Source organism: Esox lucius, chromosome 11 (assembly GCF_011004845.1).
Source record: "Esox lucius isolate fEsoLuc1 chromosome 11, fEsoLuc1.pri, whole genome shotgun sequence".
Taxonomy (NCBI): Eukaryota; Metazoa; Chordata; class Actinopteri; order Esociformes; family Esocidae; genus Esox; species Esox lucius.
Genome location: NC_047579.1, coordinates 53,338,619 through 53,351,818, shown reverse-complemented (window position 1 = coordinate 53,351,818; position 13,200 = coordinate 53,338,619). Strand labels below are relative to the sequence as shown.

The following is a 13,200-nucleotide window of genomic DNA, read 5'->3' as shown; positions in this document are numbered from 1 at the left end:
TTGTTTCAACTGTCATTTTATTCTTGTAATTCAATGAGAACATGTTAATTTTCCTTCTGTATGATGTAGATGGGTCTTCCATCCATTCTATAGGGGCCATCGGCTAAAAAGGGAAGTTGGTGTAGTTAAAATAGCCTGGGGTTCAACACACGACCAGGGAAGTTGGTGTAGTTAAAATAGCCTGGGGTTCAACACACGACCAGGGAAGTTGGTGTAGTGAAAATAGCCTGGAGTTCAACACACAACCAGGGAAGTTGGTGTAGTTAAAATAGCCTGGGGTTCAACACAACACCAGGGAAGTTGGTGTAGTTAAAATAGCCTGGAGTTCAACACACGACCAGGGAAGTTGGTGTAGTTAAAATAGCCTGGGGTTCAACACAACACCAGGGAAGTTGGTGTAGTTAAAATAGCCTGGGGTTCAACACACGACCAGGGAAGTTGGTGTAGTTAAAATAGCCTGGGGTTCAACACAACACCAGGGAAGTTGGTGTAGTTAAAATAGCCTGGGGTTCAAAACACGACCAGGGAAGTTGGTGTAGTTAAAACAGCCTGGGGTTCAACACAACACCAGGGAAGTTGGTGTAGTTAAAATAGCCTGGGGTTCAAAACACGACCAGGGAAGTTGGTGTAGTTAAAATAGCCTGGGGTTCAACACAACACCAGGGAAGTTGGTGTAGTTAAAATAGCCTGGGGTTCAACACAACACCAGGGAAGTTGGTGTAGTTAAAATAGCCTGGAGTTCAACACACGACCAGGGAAGTTGGTGTAGTTAAAATAGCCTGGGGTTCAACACAACACCAGGGAAGTTGGTGTAGTTAAAATAGCCTGGGGTTAAACACAATACCAGGGAAGTTGGTGTAGTTAAAATAGCCTGGGGTTCAAAACACGACCAGGGAAGTTGGTGTAGTTAAAATAGCCTGGGGTTAAACACAATACCAGGGAAGTTGGTGTAGTTAAAATAGCCTGGGGTTCAACACAACACCAGGGAAGTTGGTGTAGTTAAAATAGCCTGGGGTTAAACACAATACCAGGGAAGTAAGTTGGTGTAGTTAAAATAGCCTGGGGTTCAACACAGGGCTCAGCTGTTCAGCTGTTCTGCTGAATCAACTTGTAGGCTATGATCTCCCACAGTCTCAGGTGGTGAGGTGTTGCCCTGTACATTTGAAACCGGGATTCATCTGTGAAGAGCTCACTTCTTAACCATGCCTTTGGCCATCGAATGTGTGCGTTTTCCCACAAGACATTTACAACACCAAATCATTTACGCAAACCCACAGTTCCATCATCTGTCCGGATGACTGTTCTCTGTTCTGTGTGTATGAAACATGCTGGCTTCTATAACCATACCCTGTGATAACCAGCAGAGGGAGCTGTGTGCACTACAATTCAGCATGGAAAACTGCTATTCTATGGAGCCAAATTGAGCTCAAATGTATTGACAGTAAGAAAAGAAAAACGTTACTGAAATATTTAATTATATGAAAAAACTCAATTCAATCGTATGAAAATTTTTTATTCAAATGTGGTAGAAGTGTATGCTAAAATCATTAAATGGATTTTCGCGTCCTATCTTACCTTTCCACGCACTGCTTTCCCAATGCAACCTGTGGATAGACGTTTAAGAATTGTGTAAGCTAGGCTAAATGTGTACATTTAAACAGAATAATAAACTGTTATTCCCAGGTTGCATCAACGTCACTGTTGCCATGGTCACAGACACAGATACTGATGAAAGTTCAACGTGTTCTGGTGGCGGAAGATAGACGGGCTAATTACCATTTGTGCTAAGCATAATGCTTTGGAAACATCACAGCAAAAAAAATCCAGTTAATGAGTTAATAAAAAACATTTACCTCATGTGAATTAAAAAAATTATAATTGCCACCCCAATAACGGCACATTTTTTATTAAATGAGCATCGATAGTCATTGGTCAAATAACCCATAGCACACACCCTGTGCTCCGATAGGCCTGACGAGCCGTACGTTTGCCGTGTTTGATCTAATGTCACCCGTCACTCTTACCCTGGGTGGAGATTATGTTGGGGTACTTAGTGCCGCATAGCAGAACACAAACTTTAAAGAAATTCTAGTTAAATAGAAAACTCGATTGAGCTTTTTTTTTTAAGTCCTAGACTAGGCTTGATCTGTGTCTGCGAAACCGGACCTAGTTGTCTATTTTAGTGAAAGCCTCTCTTGGCATCTCTTGGTTCTGCTCTGGTGTTTCTTTGACTCCTGCTAATGAAGAGTTTTTGTGGTACAGAACTACAAATAAAATGTAGGTATTTTGAGGTGTGTGTTTGTATTTGGGAAGAGGTATAACAGGTTGGTGGCGTTTTTATATGTAAAAAATTTGTGGGGCACAAACCATTTCAAAATATAGGATACATACTACTAAAGCTACAAAACTCTTGCTACTGATGTGTTTATTTAAGACATCAACAAACAGCGTGGCTCCACAAAACACTTTTAAGACAGACACCTGCTTCTACCAGGTGTTGTTGTAGACATACTGGAGAGAGAGAGAGACCTTCTTGTGTAATTGCTCTCCTTCTCTCTCACACACATGTAAAATTACCACTGTCACATTTACAAACCTAAATTAGGAATGCAACCAAGCTCATAACCAATGTGCCTACAGGGCCATACGCGAACAGCAATGAGCTCAACACCACTGAAGGCCACAACGAAGCAGAAAGACAACGTTTTAGGGATACAGATCCATTCTATGACAACAACCTTAATAGATAAGCATGGACACACTGACACTCATCACCATCTATATCAATCCAGCGCAAAAATATGACCAATGCACGGACCAGCACCACAAAGGCAGGATGATAAAATATGCTTTCACTCACCAAGGCTGAGGGCTCCCTTGAAGAGAAAGGTGGCATGGCGGTTCTTCCTCTGGGCAAACTTTGCGATGACTTTGGGAATTAAGTCATGTAGCTGCTGAATCAGCTGGCTTTCGATGGACAACATGGCCAATGCGTTGAGTCGCGGCTGTCCAATGGTATTACCCTTCCAAGTAATCCCAATTTCACAGCATTGTCCAGATGACTCCCGCTGCTCTCACATTTTGCAATCCTCTCAGAAAGATGTTTTAAATCTTTGTAACCCGTCCTCGACCAAGTACCATCTCCACCAAATATCAGACATTCTTGCTGACTAATGTTGGCACCAGACAGACAGCCAATCAGGTCTGAAATACGAAATGATGCTGTAGTGGGGCTACCGGCTGTCAGCCCCACTTGGCATCTAATTCATGTGATCTACATTGATCACACTAACATTCTGAGCATGCGTATTAATATTATCACACATACAATGTACATTGCATTGTGAGAGAGGGGCTAGCCCCACATTCACAATTAGCCTATGGCCTACTACTGTGAACTCAAATCGGCAGAACGCAGTCGGAAGCAGCAAGGCAGGGACCAATGAACATGAAATAAAATCCTAACACAAATGATATGCAATTTAGGAAGACGCTTTATTCATAGATAATACATTGTAGGAAGCAATCTTCGAGAAATTAAAATAACATGTTTGTTGCAGTTCTTTCTGTTAACAACAGGTGGGGCTGTGCCCCACCCGCCCTTAATGACCAGTCGTCCCCCGGTTGGTGGACACTAAAATCACTGCAATGTAACACAACATAGACTCTCCAGGGTTCTGGAGAGGAGAATACGGCCGATAGTAGAACCTCGGATTCAGGAGGAACAGTGTGGTTTTCATCCAGGCCGTGGAACACTGGACCAGCTCTATACCCTCTACAGGGTGATGGAGGGTTCATGGGAGTTTGCCCAACCAATCCACATGTGTTTTGTGGATTTGGAGAAGGCATTCGACTGTGTCCCTCGCGGCATCCTGTGGAGAGGATTATGGGGTCCTGGGTCCTTTGCTAAGGGCTGTCAGGTCCCTGTACGACCGAAGCAGGAGCTTGGTCCGCATTGCCGGCAGTAAGTCAGACTTGTTCCCTGTGCATGTTGGACTCCGGCAGGGCTGCCCTTTGTCACCGGTTCTGTTCGTAATTTTTATGGACAGAATTTCTAGGCGCAGCCAGGGGCCGGAGGGTGTCAGGTTTGGGGACCACACGATTTCGTCTCTGCTCTTTGCGGATGATGTTGTCGTGTTGGCCCCTTCAAGCCAGGACCTTCAGCATGCACTTGGACGGTTTGCAGCCGAGTGTGAAGCGGTGGGGATGAGAATCAGTGCCTCCAAATCCGAGGCCATGGTCCTCAGTCGGAAAAGGGTGGCTTGCCCACTTCAGGTTGGTGGAGAGTGCCTGCCTCCAGTGGAGGAGTTTAAGTATCTAGGGGTCTTGTTCACGAGTGAGGGAAGGATGGAACGGGAGATTGACAGACAGATCGGTGCAGCTTCTGCAGTAATGCGGTCGATGTATCGGTCTGTCGTGGTGAAGAAAGAGCTGAGCCGCAAGGCGAAGCTCTCGATTTACCAGTCAATCAAGATCCCGGATACAGGCGCCTGAAATTAGCTTTCTCCGCAGGGTGGCTAGGCGATCCCTTGGAGATAGGGTGAGTAGCTCGGTCACCCGGGAGGAGCTCAGAGTAGAGCCGCTGCTCCTCCACATCGAGAGGGGTCAGCTGAGGTGGCTTGGGCATCTGTTTCGGATGCCTCCGGAACGCCTTCCTGGGAAGGAGTTCCGGTCCCGTCCCACCGGGAGGAGACCCAGGGGAAGACCTAGCAAATTGGGTTATTTTAGATTTAGGAATTTTGGGCTTAGCAAAACAAATAAGTTTAAAATTAGGGTTAGGTTTATAGTTAAGGACATAGTAAAAAAAAATATATATTGGTTGACAAAGATTGAACTGAAGACAAATCCCTGTGTGAGATAGATCTCCACCATCTTTGCATAACTATGAACTATCAAGGCATGGACTCCACTAGAACTCTGAAGGTGTGCTGTGGTATCTGGCACCAAGACGTTAGCAGCAGATCCTTCAAGTCCTGCAAATTGCAAGGTTGGGCTTCCATTGATGAGACTTGGGTTGGTGGTACGGGTCAAAGTAACATCCACATGAATGGCAGGACCCAAGGTTTCCCAGCAGAACATTGCCCAAAGCATCACACTGCCTCCGCCGGCTTGCCTCCTTCCCATAGTGCATCCTGGTGCCATGTGTTCTCCAGGTAAGCGACACACACGCACCCAGCCATCCACGTGATGTAAAATAAAAACGTGGTTCATCAGGCCTACTATCTTCCATTGGTCCGTGGTCCAGTTCTGATGTTCACGTGCCCATTGTAGGTGCTTTCAGCAGTGGACAGGAGTCAGCATGGGCAACCTGACTGGTCTGTGGCTACGTAGCCCCATACACAACAAACTGCGATACACTGTGTGTTCTGACACCTTTCTATCAGTACCAGCATTAACTTTTTCAGCAATTTGGATTACAGTTGCTTGTTTGTTGGATCGGACCACACGGGCCAGCCTTCCCTCCCCACATGTATCAATGAGCCTTGGCCGCCCATGACCCTGTCGCCGGTTTACCGCTTTTCCTTTCTTGGACCACTTTTGATAGGTACTGACCACTGCAGACCGGGAACACCCTACAAGGGCTGCAGTTTTGCAGATGCTCTGACCCAGTCGTCTAGCCATCACAGTGTGGCCCTTGTCAAATCCCTCAGATCCTTAAGCTTGCCCATTTTTCCTGTTTCTAACACATCAGTGTTATTCACTTCTCCTGTCAGTGGTCATAATGTTATGGCTGATGGGTGTATCAGTGTTATTCACTTCACCTGTCAGTGGTCATAATGTTATGGCTGATGGGTGTATCAGTGTTATTCACTTCACCTGTCAGTGGTCATAATGTTATGGCTGATGGGTGTATCAGTGTTATTCACTTCACCTGTCAGTGGTCATAATGTTATGGCTGATGGGTGTATCAGTGTTATTCACTTCACCTGTCAGTGGTCATAATGTTATGGCTGATGGGTGTATCAGTGTTATTCACTTCACCTGTCAGTGGTCATCATGTTATGGCTGATCGGTGTATGTAGCCCCCTCTTTTTATTTCTTTTTTATTAAGCAGGTAAATGTTCTGGAGTTGATTCCAGGTGTGGTATTTGCATTTGGAAGCTATTGCAGTCAACCCACAACATGCGGTCAAAGGAGCCCATAATGCAAAGTTGATTGGACGGCGCTTCACCTTACTGATGGACAATGACCCAAAACATAGTGCAAAAGCCACCCACAAGTTTTTAAGGTGAAGTAGTGGGATATTCTGTTAGAAGCAAATCAACTGATCTCAACCCGACTCAGCATGCATTTCACTTGAGACCAAACTTATGGCAGAAAGACATTTCAACTAAATGATTCTAAACACTCCCAATACATACACATAGCGAGTCCCAGTACATAGCTAGCTAGGTCCAGAGCTAGAGGCCTCAAAATTATTAAATATACTCTACCATTGAAAAGTTTGTGGTCACTTAGAAATGGCCTAGTTTTCCGTGAAAACATACATGAAATTAGTTTGAATAGGAAATATAGCAAAATTAATAGGAAATATACACTCACCTAAAGGATTATTAGGAACACCTGTTTGATTTCTCATTAATGCAATTATCTAATCAACCAATCACATGGCAGTTGCTTCAATGCATTTAGGGGTGTGGTCCTGAACTCCAAACTGAATGTCAGAATGGGAAAGAAAGGTGATTTAAGCAATTTTAAGTGTGGCATGGTTGTTGGTGCCAGACGGGCCGGTCTGAGTATTTCACAATCTGCTCAGTTACTGGGATTTTCACGCACAACCATTTCTAGGGTTTACAAAGAATGGTGTGAAAAGGGAAAAACATCCAGTATGCGGCAGTCCTGTGGGCAAAAATGCCTTGTTGATGCTAGAGGTCAGAGGAGAATGGGCCGACTGATTCAAGCTGATAGAAGAGCGACTTTGACTGAAATAACCATTTGTGAAGCCACAACACGCACAACCTTGAGGCAGATGGGCTACAACAGCAGAAGACCCCACCGGGTACCACTCATCTCCACTACAAATAGGAAAAAGAGGCACCATGTCCAGTTAAGATATTTCTGTTTTATATTATAATTACTTTAAAATACTTTTCACAATGATAATAAAGGACAATAGTAAGAGTATGTTGATTAAATTAGTGGAAATAAATTCTAAATTTCAATTAATGTAACTGTTGAAGTGCTGACAAGACGAAATGCTGAAAAAAACTTCAAGGGTTTCTACGGTCAATGTGCTGTTTTATAGACGTGACGCCCTGCGTCAATGATTGACTAAAGGGTCAAAGATCATTTTGTTCAGTCACATGCATCCTATATGATTTACAAAGTGCCAATAAACTGCTCTCTGACATATTTGAAGTAGATTGCGTTAATCAACCCAATATAACATCATGGTTTCCTATTTCTTGTTTTAACCACCCCAGTCGGCTACGTTGTTGTTCTCCCATTTGATACGGACGTCCCGTGAATCCGCTATGTGAAAATGTGCTTCTATGAATTGTTCTTCTGAACTATTCATTTGGCTTATCCTATTGGCTGAGCAAGAGTCGGCGCGCCCGTGGACCCGCCTCCTCACAGGAAAAAGGCTAGATTCAGATCGATGATTTAAAAGGCAGTTGGTCCGTCCACACATCTAGTACGCAACTCTACTGATTTTACATCAAGCTTTTCAGCCAGCCAGCCAGTCAGTCAGACGGTACAACCCGAGCGGATAGTAGCTCCCAGCGGTACCGGGTGAAGCCTCGGTGAGTTCCGCTATGCGCTGCGCTATCTCTCTCCTGCCTACCTCGCTCTATTTCACACACACACACACACACACACACACACATACATACATACACACACACACACACACACACACTCTGTTATATTCTGCATGAAAACATGTTTCGGATGCAACGACACGTGTGACAGTGCTTTTATGACACCGACCGACATTTGTCTTAAAATTTTTCCGCAAAATAAATATGCAATTTTAAGCGATGACCCTGGACAGATGCCTTTTACGTGAGCATTTGTTGGCTTAAAAACCTAATAGCTAGTTCCCGATACATTTCCGTAAACACGATGATGTGACGGCTGCTAGCTATACAGCACTGCAGCGTTGCGCTCGATGTAGATTATTTTGCATTAGACTCGTTTTTCATTTCTTAACCCAGTACTCTGCAGCAGAGAGACATACACTTCTTCCCTCATCATCTCTGCGGAATGGATCTAGACTGATCCAGTCGGAACCGGTTCATCAGGCCCCTGTGTTGGAGACAGTTATTGTGCAACGAGACAGCGCATCGCTGTAGTCCCCCTGTGCCAGGCGGTTTTTTCTGGTTCCCACGCCGGCTGTGTTTGATTTACAGAATGCTAGCCAACAGTGCTTAAAATGATACAGTACATAGGTGTATATGGCGTTATTCCACAGCAGCTGTTACTAAAGGATGCAGTGTATAGGGCTACATGTAAATGACCTCATTTCAGGAAAGCTGGTATGCAATATAATGACTGGAAGTGCTTATGCAATATGTATCAAACAACAAAAACAACTTGGAATGGTTCTAATTAAAGCACAGACACTTTTGAGTGTGCTGTCATGTTGACGGTTAGAGGCTTCATAAGGTTTTATCATGAGACATTATAAAGACTCATACATGCTTATAACATGGTAGCCTTCAGTATCTTCCCAGACAGTTCTTTCATACCTGTGAACGCAGGTGGAAAAGATGGTGGAACAGGCTGCATGCATCCTAAATGGGCCCCTATTCCCTGTAGTTCACTAGTGCCACTCTAGACGAATATACAGAGTCTATATAGGGTGTCCTTTGGGACAAACACTTTGTTTTGCTAGTTGTCATGTTCTGTTAAAGCCAAGCAGCTGTTCCCTGTTGGTTATCCTTCCTGAAGTCTGAGGATGTCACACAGATTGGTTATCCTTCCTGAAGTCTGAGGATGTCACACAGATTGGTTATCCTTCCTGAAGTCTGAGGATGTCACACAGATTGGTTATCCTTCCTGAAGTCTGAGGATGTCACACAGATTGGTTATCCTTCCTGAAGTCTGAGGATGTCACACAGATTGGTTATCCTTCCTGAAGTCTGAGGATGTCACACAGATTGGTTATCCTTCCTGAAGTCTGAGGATGTCACACAGATTGGTTATCCTTCCTGAAGTCTGAGGATGTCACACAGATTGGTTGTGATTCCTGGCATCTGATGATGTTGTCAGGGAAATTTCTTACACTGATTTTTTCTTACTGATTAAAGGACTGAGTTCCCATGGTTAGATAAGTAAAGGAATGTAGGTAGAGTGGGGTCTGGTGTTTGTCTGGGGAGGCATCCTTGACCAGCATCCTTGAACGGCACCAGTGGATTAGTTACTCGTAAATTAGTAAATCTGTATAACCCTTTTAGGGTCTATCCTTCGGTGTCCAGACGATGATGTCACAGATTGGTTGTGATTCCTGGTGTCTGATGATGTCACACAGATGGGTTATCATTCCTGACGTCTGATGATGTCACACAGTTTGCACACGTGTGGAGCTCCAGGGTCTGTGGAGGGTGGAGTTGCTTCAGCCCAGAACATGGGACAGGAATGTTGTTATTGCAGCACACTGGCTGTATGAAACACTTGAACTTGCTCTCGTCCTGAGACGGAAAGCAGGGACTCGTGCCAGTTGGCAGCTTGCCGATTTCTAGTGTAGTGCACTATTATCTCAGGGGTCAGGTCAAAAGACCAAAGAAGTGCACTATTACCTCAGGGGTCAGGTCAAAAGAAGTGCACTATTACCTCAGGGGTCTGGTCAAAAGAAGTGCACTATTACCTCAGCGTTCTTGTCAAAAACAGTGCACTCCAGGGAATAGGCAGTGCAGTTTAGAACACCTGGGTCATATCCCCGACCAATAGAACAACATGTTCCTAAAGAGCAGAGGCCAGAGATAAGGCTTTCTAAATATGGGCGGGTTGAACTATATGAGCCCGCGCTGCTTCTGTACAGTGAGTGAAACTGTACAGACTCTCATGTTCCTGTTGCACAATGATTGATCTCAGGACAGTGAACTTTGGTGAACTCTTTGAGCTCAGACATTTTCTCACCACTTTTAAGTCACCTATTCCTGTTCTAGGGATCAGAGGCATGGTTCACCGTTGCTCTGTTCATTTATGAAGCCGATAAACATGCATGGCTTATGAAAACACTTGTCTGTCCTATCTCTCCATATTTTGCTCTCTCTCTCTCTTTCCCTCTCTCATCAAACCTCTCTATAGTGCTGTTGCCCAGTTCTTTTAGTTCCTGTGTTAAATAACAGGATTACAGGGCTCCAGTGATCCTATAGCTGCAGTGTTAAATGACAGCAGTATTACAGACTTTATGCTCAGATCACTATTGTTATTTGTTTTTATTTATTTTGTACAAAATTGCTGCACAACCGCACCAGTTTGTTGTGAAACTTACTTGGCACTAAAACTCTTTTAGATTTCGTGTTGACTTACTCTGCCTCTGTTTAACTGTGAGAATAACTGCTTAACTCTATGACAAGGTGACCGTCATCAGTATCTGGGGATCAGTTAGTGTCATTCTGTGTGTTGAGTTAGTCAGCCCAGCAGTGGATCAGTTGGAGTGTCATTCTGTGTGTTGAGTTAGTCAGCCCAGCAGTGGATCAGTTGGAGTGTCATTCTGTGTGTTGAGTTAGTCAGCCCAGCAGTGGATCAGTTGGAGTGTCATTCTATGTGTTGAGTTAGTCAGCCCAGCAGTGGATCAGTTGGAGTGTCATTCTGTGTGTTGAGTTAGTCAGCCCAGCAGTGGATCAGTTGGAGTGTCATTCTATGTGTTGAGTTAGTCAGCCCAGCAGTGGATCAGTTGGAGTGTCATTCTGTGTGTTGAGTTAGTCAGCCCAGCAGTGGATCAGTTGGAGTGTCATTCTATGTGTTGAGTTAGTCAGCCCAGCAGTGGATCAGTTGGAGTGTCATTCTGTGTGTTGAGTTAGTCAGCCCAGCAGTGGATCAGTTAGTGTCATTCTGCGTGTTGAGTTAGTCAGCCCAGCAGTGGATCAGTTAGTGTCATTCTGTGTGTTGTGGTGTAGCTGATTGGCCAGTATAGATCTTTCCTTAAAGACAAATTTGTTTGTCACGGCTGGTGTTTTGCAAGGCAAAGCATCGATCCAGAAACTTGTTTTGATTGGTTGTGTGGGTCTGGATGTCTGACCTAATTTTCATCTTGCTGTGTTCCAATTGCACAAGCTCAGTTCCCCTCTGCCTGAAGAGAAGGATTAGAGACTCTGGATCAGCACTGAGACAGACATACTGATCATACAGAGGACAGAGACTCTGGATCAGCACTGAGACTGACATACTGATCATACCGAGGACAGAGACTCTAGATCAACACTGAGACAGACATACTGATCATACTGAGGACAGACTCTGGATCAGCACTGAGACAGACATACTGATCATCAGCACTGAGACAGACATACTGATCATCAGCACTGAGACAGACATACTGATCATCAGCACTGAGACAGACATACTGATCATTAGCACTGAGACAGACATACTGATCATACCGAGGACAAAGACTCTGGATCAGCACTGAGACAGACATACTGATCATCAGCACTGAGACAGACATACTGATCATCAGCACTGAGACAGACATACTGATCATCAGCACTGAGACAGACATACTGATCATCAGCACTGAGACAGACATACTGATCATTAGCACTGAGACAGACATACTGATCATACCGAGGACAAAGACTCTGGATCAGCACTGAGACAGACATACTGATCATTAGCACTGAGACAGACATACTGATCATTAGCACTGAGACAGACATACTGATCATTAGCACTGAGACAGACATACTGATCATTAGCACTGAGACAGACATACTGATCATCAGCACTGAGACAGACATACTGATCATCAGCACTGAGACAGACATACTGATCATCAGCACTGAGACAGACATACTGATCATCAGCATTGAGACCGACATACTGATCATAATGAGGACAGAGATCAATACCCATCATCACCCATCAACAACGTCTCTTTCACATCTCCCGTAGATTCAAACTCTCAGTAAAAGTCTTTGTAAAACAATGAGAGATGTAAGGAGAATGAAGAAATGGAATAGAGCAAGGTAGATTTGACCAACGTTGATGAACACAGTGTTCATTGTGGAGCCATTCTAGCACCATGTAATGGAGACCAGGTTCATTCATCTGTCCTGCTCCAGGGCTCTTCATGTCTGCTGTCAGACATCCTGTCAGGAATCAATACCTCTACTGTCAATAGGCTGAGGGGAAACCTGAACGTCAGTAAGTCTCCATCTCATTGGACTACTGAGGGGCATGTTGGCGTGCACTACACACACACACACACACACACACACTCTTAAATATCTGAGAGTTCTAGTGACTATAGACAGAAGTTAATCGTTGTATAATTCCTATAATTCATTCTGAAGAGTCGGTAGAATGAAACAGGTTTGATTCACGTTTTACAGATCCTTTCTCTTGCTTGTATTTCGGATGGGCCCCTGTGTTTGGACACGGAGGGCATTGTGTGAACAGTCTGAACCAGGCCGGTGATGACAAGACGAATGTTGTTCCTGGAATTGGGAAGAAGCCCAGCGGTTCCAGTGTGTTGAGAAAGAGACAGCTGTTTGATTCCCCAGACTGGTCACCTTGACAACACCAGGTTGATATTGTAGTCTGTTTGATTCCCCAGACTGGTCACCTTGACAGCACCAGGTTGGTATTGTAGTCTGTTTGATTCCCCAGACTGGTCACCTTGACAACACCAGGTTGATATTGTAGTCTGTTTGATTCCCCAGACTGGTCACCTTGACAACACCAGGTTGGTATTGTAGTCTGTTTGATTCCCCAGACTGGTCACCTTGACAGCACCAGGTTGGTATTGTAGTCTGTTTGATTCCCCAGACTGGTCACCTTGACAACACCAGGTTGGTATTGTAGTCTGTTTGATTCCCCAGACTGGTCACCTTGACAGCACCAGGTTGGTATTGTAGTCTGTTTGATTCCCCAGACTGGTCACCTTGACAACACCAGGTTGGTATTGTAGTCTGTTTGATTCCCCAGACTGGTCACCTTGACAACACCAGGTTGATATTGTAGTCTGTTTGCAGTGGCCTTACCATTAAGCCCCTCCTCTCTCTCTCTCCTGTCGTTATTGCCAAAGAG

At 44.6% G+C, this 13,200-nt stretch overlaps 1 protein-coding gene across 2 annotated transcripts in view; it reads left to right on the top strand.

Moving 5' to 3' along the window:
• Positions 1–7,486: 7,486 nt before the first annotated feature.
• Positions 7,487–13,200, top strand: part of abat (4-aminobutyrate aminotransferase) — a 35,241-nt gene continuing 29,527 nt past the window's right edge. The window contains exon 1 of one of the 2 annotated variants that reach the window (XM_034295206.1): positions 7,487–7,745. The gene's annotated coding sequence lies outside the window, so the exon portion shown is untranslated. The remainder of the gene's footprint in view (positions 7,746–13,200) is intronic. The other variant, XM_034295205.1, reaches the window with a different exon arrangement.